At 39.8% G+C, this 8,191-nt stretch overlaps 1 protein-coding gene across 1 annotated transcript in view; it reads left to right on the forward strand.

Moving 5' to 3' along the window:
- Positions 1-1,888: 1,888 nt before the first annotated feature.
- Positions 1,889-8,191, forward strand: part of AKAP6 (A-kinase anchoring protein 6) — a 503,026-nt gene continuing 496,723 nt past the window's right edge. The window contains exon 1 of the mRNA XM_034648359.1: positions 1,889-2,160. The gene's annotated coding sequence lies outside the window, so the exon portion shown is untranslated. The remainder of the gene's footprint in view (positions 2,161-8,191) is intronic.

Raw genomic sequence — 8,191 nt, forward strand, 5'->3', positions numbered from 1 at the left:
CCTGAAAAACAAATGAAAGTCCTCTGCTCCCAGTCTAAGGTTGGCTTTCTTGGTCCCTATTTTTTTGTCCAAGTCTCTGTCTCATCCAAAGATTGGGACTATCCACTCCCTTTAGGGGAACCTTATCCTCAGACTATAGCTCCTATCTGAGAAAAAAGAAGTGTCTCTAAAGACTATTTCAAGCTCAACCTCAAATGAAAATCTTCTCTACCAAATAGATACTTATATTTTAAATTTGAAAGATTTACATCATTTCACATTATTCTTCAAGAAAAGTTGGTAGGTGTAACCAAGGACACATTTGGATGTTTTTTTCAAAACAAAGGATCTGCCTACCCCAAAGGGAATTCAGTTCCTTGTATGTGGACAGATAGAATTACTTTCAGCACTTAAATGGCAGCTTCCCTCCCACTACCCCTTGCCTTCAGATTTTACCCATCAAGGCTTGGAAAATCTTAGGAATGGCCAGAAATCACACTATACTTACTCCCTGAGTTTGGTACTGAATCACATACTGCAATATTTTCAGTCTCTGAAGCTAGGCCTCTGTATTTATGAACCATGATGGCTGGAATAAAGGAACAAACTAAAAGTATCCTAAAGCTGCCAGAAATGTGTTTTCTGTGTACATAATGACTGGAAGCAGGAATAATATTTGGAGCGTAGTTTTTCTTTGTTCCGACAGCCCTCTAGGTCGTATAGCTATAATGAAAAAACTGACTCCTGGTTGCTTGGAATAGCCTTGAATAAATACCTAAAGCTCGGTGGTAATTGTTTTCTTTAGTAATGGAAAGTATGTTTCTTGAAGAGAAAGACAAATTTTTAAAGGTTTTTTTCCCCTGCCATCCTCATTTATTGATTGGTCTAGCATTTCTATGGAGAATATTTGACATGACTATTAAGTGTTTTTTTTTTTTTAAGATTTTATTTATTTATTTGACAGAGATAGAGACAGCCAGCGAAAGAGGGAACACAAGCAGGGGGAGTGGGAGAGGAAGAAGCAGGCTCACAGTGGAGGAGCCTGATGTGGGGCTCGGATCCCATAACGCCGGGATCACGCCCTGAGCCGAAGGCAGACGCTTAACCGCTGTGCCACCCAGGCGCCCCTATTAAGTGTTTTAAAGTTCAACAAAGAAACTGCCTGGACCATTAAAAGCTTAAAAACAACAAAAAGAATAAAGTATAATTTCCAAATGGTTGAGTCTGGGTATTATCTTTTTGGTAATAATAGTAAAGATAGCAAGTAACATTTATGTAGTGCTTTAGAGTTTACAAAATGTTTGGTAGGTTACCATTAGGTCTATTTTAGGGATGAGCGCTCTACTCAAGCCCAAGCTAGTAAGTAACCGCAAATCTTACCATTCAGATGGCTAGGTGATGTTTGTGGTGGGGGTGGGGCATAGTTCTCTCTCTTCTTCTCCCCGCCCCCTCCCATGTTGCTTCTGCTTTTGCTAGGTTCCTCCATTTTGTCTGCCCTGCCACTTCCGCTGCCTCTGAGACCAAACGGATGAGCGCGTCTCTGCCACCAGTGAACAAAGAGCTGATTGTGAGGATAACCATGTTATTAGACTGAACACTCAGATTCTTATACTTATGTATTCATTCTGGCTCACCCTCAGGCCCATTTGATGGATATTTGCTAGTACACACCCTTTTGATGCCACCAGATTCTGTATTTTTCCATTACCTAGCTGAGGCCCACTGTTGGCAATTACTGAACTTGGCGAAGTTAGGAATCTAGAATCAGGAAATCCGTTCCTGGAGGAGCCAAGGGAAGTTTTAAGACCTGTGAGCCCTGACTGACCTTGGGGACCTGGTAATGAGATAACGATGATAGATTTTGGTCTGAGGACACTTTCTTCCAGCACCATTCCCAAGATCATTACCCATCTGTGTTGCCTGCAGAGTGGGAGAGACCCAAGCTTTCTAGCCATTGTCTTGTCTGCTCAGAGAGCTCTGTGTAGAACTGCTCCTCCCCTTGAGGTTTAGCCAAATGGAACCTTCTTTGTGACCTCTGAATTCCTACTGCTGAGGAAAGAGGAAAATGTTGGGTTATGGAGAGCTCATCAGGCCTGTACAGAAGACAGGATTTCTGACTGTTCTCAGAGGGCAGACTTTTGTCTCTCCTCTGTACATTAATAAAGATACTATCCAGTAGTGGTAAGTCAGAGTCTTCTTTATACATCTTATTTTAATTCCTTTTAGTTATTCCATTAGGATGTTTATTTTATCATATGTTGTCATTTTGGTGTGCTGTGGTTCTTTGGCTGTTCTGAGTTTTGTATGTGTGTTATTTAGATGAGTGTGCTAGTATTTTCATACATATATTTGCTAACTAGGGGATATGCTTTCCCCTTTGGAACTGCTCTTATTAAAAGAATGTTTCTTTATGTGTGGTTCATGGTTAAGCTTTACCCATGTTTGGCCCTATGTGATTGTTTTCTTTTTAAACATATACCCATGTATATATTATTGAATAAACTTTCTGCTCCGTGTTCCCCAAGGGAAGCCATGCACAAAAAAGGAATGCAGTAAAAGAGGAAATTCCAGCGCATCTGTGCTCTTGGTTACTTTCTCAGACAATGGTTAAAATCTTTACCACAGAAAGAAACTCTTGCTTGTGACGATGGGTAGAGGAACCCATCAGGTGTTTTAAGTTTATTTTCTTGGCTTCCCTCTGGTCACTCTGCCAATCTCTTGTCATTTTCCCCAAGGTACCCAGGACCAATGTGGACCTCTCTTCCAGCTAGTTATCTGGGCCTTTGTTCTTTGCCTGACTCCTGAAGCATGACGTTGAACTTGGAGGATTGTAGTCTCTTAAGATTTGGGAGTTTTGAAGTTCAGAGAAGAGAGTTCTGACCTAGGTTAAAGTTTGAGATCACAAGTGCCCAGCATTTTTTTCTTTTCAAGTATTGAATGAATCATTGTCACTGCTCTGTTCAAACTTTTGCCAGTGTCTTTCATTAGTATCTTCTCCTTTTGTTTCTCCATAAAGCTGCTGCATCTAATACCAATGGAGATGACAAGTTGCAGGACTAGTAGGGAGAAACTAGTATGGAGTATTTAACATCCCTCAGCATTTGAGCTTCCTCAGCTAGCAGGGTTTGCTCAATTTCTTACTGACCCAGTGCCTATAGAGCAGTGCTTATTTGCATGGGAGACTTTATCTTCTTGGTAGAAGGATAGATAATCCATAGTACAAGAAAGAACAGGTGAAGAGAGCATTGTGCTTGCTGTTACTGCTGCTGCCCTCCTCCTCCTCCTCCTTCTTCTTCCTCTTCCTCCCCCTTCTTCCTTTTCCCCCCCTTCCCCCTCTCCTCATCCTCTTCCTTTTCTTCTTCTATTGCTGTTATTGTTGCCACGACCTGCTGCTGTACAGTAATTACAGCTGATGCTGCTGTTGCTGGTCCTGCTGCTACTAGTGCTCCTAGTACTAGCAGCAGCAGGATCTAGTACTAGTACTTCTGTTGCTGCTGCTAGTCGCCATCCACATGGTCAGTTCTATGCTAGAATTTCAAAAATTCGTTGTTCAAGACTTCAAGATGTTTATCATTTACATAAGACTACCCTGAGAAATAATGGCTTGCAAACAAGCACAATAATTACCATTTATTTAGCTCCAATATGTGCCAGATGCTTTACACAATTAGCTCATCTTAAGAGACAGGGCTTACTATTAACCCTTTTCAGTAGATCTGGAAACTGTGTTCAGGGAGGGCAAGTAATGTGCCCATGATCACACAGCTAGAGAGTGATAGAGCTGGGATTTAAACTTAGGTCTGTCAGGTTCTAAAACTTATGCCATTTTCACTAGGCTGGCCTGTAGTGTTGAAATGTTGAAAGCACATTCCCCTTTATTATTTTGGCAGATTTTATAATAGTGTCCAGAAACAGCAGGGCCTGTGTCGTGAGGAAACTGAAACTCAGAGACTGTGAATGACCCTCAGAGCTAGTAACCAGGACTGAGACTCAGGACTCCCAATTCCCAGGTGATGTTCTGCTGCCCTATGGAACAACAGTATTTTACTGATTCTGTATTTATAAAGCAACCTTGGGAATTACCACAGTCCCAGAGACTGAAAATTAGGCCAGGGGGACAAGAGTTCTAGCAATTATGAAGATTGTGTACTTCCTTGTATGCTTGCCATGCCATGTATTTTGTGCAACTCTATTCACTTTGATCAGCACCATTGTCTTTATAGCACCTTTGCCCCCTGAGCCGCACTGGCGTTTTAGCATGGAAATAAATGTCAGGTTCGGTGGCTGAATAGTTTGGGGATGTATGTATTGCTTTGATCAATAAGAATTTATTGAAAATTTAGTCTATGCCCACCAGTGTCGGATTGTACCAAGTTTTTTTAGGCAAGATGTTTGCAGTTGGTGGCCTCTAAACTGCAAGGAATTGTTAGAAGCTCTTTAAGGCTCTTTTCTTCTCTTTTCTCTTCCTCCTTTTCTCTTCTCCTTTCCCCTTTATGCATTCCTCCTTTCCTTCTTTCTTAAAGCACTTAAAATGTGGCACTTTATTCTCGTAACAGTATTAGGTCAACAGAGCAGGTATTCCTCATTTTACAGATGAGGAATCTGAGAGATGTTAAATGACTTGGCCAATTTCCCATGGCTAGTTCATGTTTGGGCTTCAACCTGATTGTCTTCCCAGTAGTCTGGTTACTGCCTGTCTCTTAGCATGCCCCGCCTTGCAGATATCAGTGGTTGCTGATGGCAGATGGTGATCCCTCTCGTCCAAAACATTCATTAGCTTCCCGCTGAGTGGAGTGAATCCTGAGGTCATTTAGGAGCCAGAGCAGGTTTGTGAGGGAGACCATGGGGCAGATGGGACTTGGATTCTCCTCAAATTCCACCATCTGAGTAACATTTACTCATAAAGCTGTCTCCTGCAGAAGAGGACTCCAAATGATTTCAGAACCCACCAATGCATGGGAGCCCTACCCAGGGATCAGAAGCAGCACCTCAGGGTGGAGCCTCTTCTGGGGGTGGGTGGGTGTTGGTGTTTACCTTTTTCAAAATCACCACTTGAAGTCCCATGTAGATGAATGGTGCTGGCTCATTTTTCCTTAGGGCATCATCTTTTTCTTCAGTGTAGCTCATGTGGTGTAGTCTATTAGTGGCATTCTACAACAAATGACTAACAATTCAAAACCTTAGCCACACATTATTATAGTGCTGCCTGACCACAGCGGTTACTGTCTGCAGTTATGCCACACTTCTTGGGTGTTTAAAACATTGAGCCAAGAGCCAATACACCAAGAAAAACAGGCCCTGAAGTATTTTAATTTTATATTAGTTACTAAAAAGGCATATTTCCTGGCCAAATTCCATACATGATCTGGATTTCTTTTGTTGTTGTTATTATTATTTTCTTTTTTCCTTCCAGCTTTACTGAGGAATAACTGACAAATAACATTGTAAGATATTGAAAGTGTACCATGTGATGATTTGATGTATGTAAACTTTGTGAAATGAGTACCACAGTCAAGTTAATTAACATACCTGTCACCTCACATAAATTACTTGTGTGTGTGTGTGTGTGAGAATGCTTAAGATCTACACTCTTAGCAGATTTCAGGTGTACAACACTGAAAATTTTTACCCTTTGACTAAGATCTCCCTCCAAGTCCTGGGCAACTGCCATTCCACTCTCTGTTTCTATGAGTTTGGCTTTTTTTTTTCTTTTTTTTTTCGATTTCACATATAATTTTTCTTGGCTTTTTCTACTTGTCACAAATGGCAGGATTTCTTTCTTTTTTATGGCTGAATAATAATAATAATGATGATAATAAAATGCACACACATATATATGTATATATATCTCCCACATTTCTTTATGCCTTCATCTGTTAATGGATACTTAGGGTGTTTCTCTATCTTAGGTATTGTGAATATTGCTGCAATGAACATGAGAGTGCAGCTATCTTTGAAAAACTGATTTAATTTCCTTTGGATGTATACCCAGAAGTGGGATTCCTGCACCATATGGTAACTCTATTTTAATTTTTGAGGAACCTCCATACTGCTTTTCATAATGGTGGTACAAGTTTACATTCCCACCAACAGTGTATAAGAGTATAAGGGTTTCTTTTTCTTCACATCCTCACCAACATTCGTTATCTCTCATTTTTTTTGGTAGTAGACATTCTAGCAGGTATGAGGTATTATCTCTTTGTGTTTTTTTGTTTGTTTGTGTCAAAGATTTATTAATTTGTTTGAGAGAGAGAGGGAGAGAGAATGTTGGGCGGGGGAGGTGCAGAGGAAGAGGGAGAGAGAGTCTCACGCAGACTCTGTGCTGAGCTTGGAGCCTGACGTGGGGCTCAATCCCAAGTCCCTGAGATCACCTGAACCAAAACCAAGAGTCAGACGCTTAACTAACTGTACCACTCAGGTGCCCTGCATTGTGGTTTTAATTTCATTTCCCTGATTAATGATATTGAACATCTTTTTATATTTTGCTATTTGCTATACATATATCTTCTCTGGAAAAATGTCTATTCAGGTCCTTTGCCCATTTAAAAATCTGATTATTTGTTTTTTTGCTATTGAGTTGTAAGAGTTCCTTATGTATTTGGGATATTAACCCTTTATTGGATATATGGTTTGCAAACATTTTCTCCTTTATTAATTGTTTCCTTTGCTGTGCAGAAACTTTTTAGCTTGACATAGTCCTACTTGTTTATTTTTGCTTTTGTTGCCTATGCTTTTGGTGTCATATAAAAATAAAAATCATTGACAAGACCAATGTCAAGGAGATTGTCCCGTATATTTTCTTCTAAGACTTTTATGGTTTTAGGTCTTATCCTTAAGTCTTTAATCCATTTTGAGTTAATTTTGTAAATGGTGTAAGATAAGGGTCCAGTTTCATTCTTTTGCATGTGGATATCCAGTTTTTCCAACACCATTTATTGAAGAGGCTATTTTTCCCCATATTGTATTCTTGGTGACCTTGTGGAAAATTAGTTGGCCATATATGCCATGGGTTTATTTCTCTATTCTGTTCCATTGATCTATGTGTCTATTTTTATGACAATACCATCCTGTTCTGATTCCTATATTAAGATAGTTTGAAATCAGGAAGTGTTATGCCTCTTTTTGCTTTGTTCTTCTTCTCAGATTGTTTTAGCTATTTGTAGTATTTCGTGGTTCCATGCAAATTTTAGTATTGTTTTTCTATTTGTGTAAATCCATTGGCGTTTTGATAAGGGTTGAATTGTATCTGCAGATTACTTTGGGTAGTATGGACATTTTAACAGTATTAATTATTCTAATCCATGAACATGGGCTGGCTTTCTATTTATTAGTGCCTTCTCTAATTTCTTTCATCGGTGTTTTATAGTTTTCATTGTATAAGTCTCTTACCTCCTTGGTTAAATTTATTCCTAAGTATTTTATTCTTTTGATGGATGGATTGTTTTCTACTTTCTTTTTTGGGTACTTTGTTGTTAGTATATAGAAACACGACTGATTTTTGAAGAGCCTGGGTGTCTTAATCTGTTTGGGCTACCAAACAGAAATACCATAGACTGGGCAACTTATTAACAACAGACAGTGATTTCTCACAGTTATGGAGTCTGAGAAGTCCAAGATCAAGGGGCTGGTAGATTCATTGTGTGGTGTGAATCCATTTCCTGTTCCTAATAGTATCTATTTGCTTTGCCATCACATGATGAAAATGGGCAAGGGAGCTTTCTTTTGGGTCTCTTTTATAAGGGCACCAGCCCTGTTCAGGAGGGATCCACCGTTAAGACCTAATTACTTCGGGAAGGCTCTACCTCCTAATACCTTGGGGATTTGGATTTCAACATATGAATTTTGGGAGGACACAGATATTCAGTCCATAGCACTGAGTAATCACTGTGAATATAGAGCTAGGTCAAGCAATGCTTTTATTACTTGATTTTGTTGTTTTTTATATCTCAATATGTGTATTCTGTATAGTATATGTTCTTTATGTGACTTGTATACTTATGAATATTTTATTTTATTTTATTATTATTATTTTTTAAAGATTTTATTTATTTATTCGACAGAGATAGAGACAGCCAGCGAGAGAGAACACAAGCAGGGGGAGTGGGAGAGGAAGAAGCAGGCTCATAGCGGAGGAGCCTGATGTGGGGCTCGATCCCATAATGCCGGGATCACGCCCTCAGCCGAAGGCAGACGCTTAACCGCTGTGCCACCC

This window comes from Ailuropoda melanoleuca, chromosome 20 (assembly GCF_002007445.2).
Source record: "Ailuropoda melanoleuca isolate Jingjing chromosome 20, ASM200744v2, whole genome shotgun sequence".
Taxonomy (NCBI): Eukaryota; Metazoa; Chordata; class Mammalia; order Carnivora; family Ursidae; genus Ailuropoda; species Ailuropoda melanoleuca.